Raw genomic sequence first — 2,057 nt, 5'->3', positions numbered from 1 at the left:
TAGCCAATGGCAGGCGGCCGGGTCAGCGCAGAGCCCGGGGGAAGGGGCGGGGCCAACGCGGCTGCGGACTTCGGGCGCCGGGGCGGGGCCGAGCGGCTGGCGCTGTTACTTGCCTGCTGTAGGGCACGGCGCCCACCGCCACCCCCCGTACGTAGCCAGGGCCACGCAACCTGCGCCAGGGCCAGCACCCGTACAGCCAGTGCTAGCACCAGCAGCCCCCGACAGAGCCAATGCGAGCACCCGCGCAAAGCCAGCGCCTGCTCGCAGAGCTGCCACCAGCACCCATGCGCAGCCAGCACCAACCCACACAGCCAGCCGGCGCAAGAGTGTGAAAATGAACAAATGTAGCCCCTTTCAGGGATCCTCGTTTTCTCCGGTTTAAAAAAATCCCCGATTTTTGGTTGAAAAAAGTAACCCTACATCCACATTTTTCCATAATTAAATTGAAACACCACTATATATCTAGATATATCTAGGTATATAGTGGTGTTTCAATTTAATTATGGAAACATGGATGAGGGGTTACTTTTTTTAACCAAAAATCGGGGATTTTTTTAAATTGGAGAAAACCAAGATCCCTGCTTATGCTCAGAAACCCATGAGGCCTGATGCATCCTGCCTCCCAGGTGCAGGGACAAACTAGCAGAGGGGTGGGCAATTATGTTGGGCAGAGGGCCACTTACTGAGTTTGGCAAGCCATTGAGGGCTGCATGACAGGCAACCGGGGCAGATAAATATTAATTTTCTAAATTTTTTAGGGGCCTCACAGGCTGGATAGAATGGCCTGGTGGGCCACATCCAGCCTCTGGGCCGAATTTTGCCCACCTAGCACCACCCTAAGCAGCCAGCTGGAGCCTAACAGGTTTTGCCTTAAAACTGCACAATGGGAAACAAATGTGGCCACTTCTGTTTCACTGGGATATTCTACATCCCAGTGATTGTCCTAGGACACGTCTACCAGAGACGTTTACTGTGGACTTACCTAATTAGCTTCACAATAGATATCTATACATGCAGTGTTATTTAGTAGGGTGGAGTAAACTAATTAACTTTGCTTCAGGTTAGTACTTGTAAACATAAGTACTATTTTATCAGGAATTATTTACTCAGCAGCAATGCGGGTGTAGAGGTTGACAGGGCTGGCTGTTGCATGAGGTTGCTTCAGGGTGGGGGTTGCCTGCCAGCTAGTCTGCACTGAAGCACCCTCCTACCCCAGCCAGCCCCTCCACAGCACATTGAGCTGGGTGGGAGCAGCCCTGGTCAGCCAGGCTGGTTCCCATTGGGGTCAGCTCAGGTCCTGGGCACCTGGGAGCAATAAATTCCAGAATGAGATGATTTATGATCAGGTCACGAAGGCAATGGATGCAGGTGTCGCCGTGGACATAGTCTTTCTAGACTTCAGCAAGGCCTTTGACACTGTCTCCTACCCCATCCTCATTAAAAAACTAGGTGACTGTGGCATTGATGCCTACACAGTCAGATGGATTGCAGATTGGCTGAAGGGTCATACTCAGAGGGTGGTGGTGGACGGGTCATATTCGACCTGGGGGGAAGTGGGCAGTGGAGTCCCCCAGGGCTTGGTCCTTGGGCCTGCGCTGTTCAATTTCTTCATCAGCGATTTGGACGACAGGGTGAAAAGCAACTTGTTTAAATTCGCTGATGATACCAAAATTTGGGGTGAGGTGAGCACGCTAGTAGGGAGGGAAAGACTGCAGCAAGATCTGGATAGGTTACAAGGGTGGGCTAACAAAAACAGGATGTGTTTCAGTACTGACATGTGCAGAGTGCTGCACTTAGGCAGTAGAAACCAGCAGCACACTTATAAGATGGGAAACTCCCTTCTTGAGAGCACGGAGACAGAAAGGGATCTTGGAGTCATTATTGACTCCAAGATGAACATGGGCCGACAATGTGAGGTCACGGTTGGCAGGGCTAACCGCACCTTGTTGTGCATCCACAGGTGCATCTCAAGTACAGCCAGGGAGGTGATCCTCCCCCTCTATGCGATGCTGGTCAGGCCACAGCTGGAGTACTGTGTCCAGTTCTGTGCACCCCAC

The sequence above is a fragment of the Crocodylus siamensis genome, chromosome 1 (genome assembly GCF_052110815.1).
Source record: "Crocodylus siamensis isolate JL-2025a chromosome 1, ASM5211081v1, whole genome shotgun sequence".
NCBI classification, from domain to species: Eukaryota; Metazoa; Chordata; order Crocodylia; family Crocodylidae; genus Crocodylus; species Crocodylus siamensis.
Note: the sequence above shows the minus strand (reverse complement) of the source record.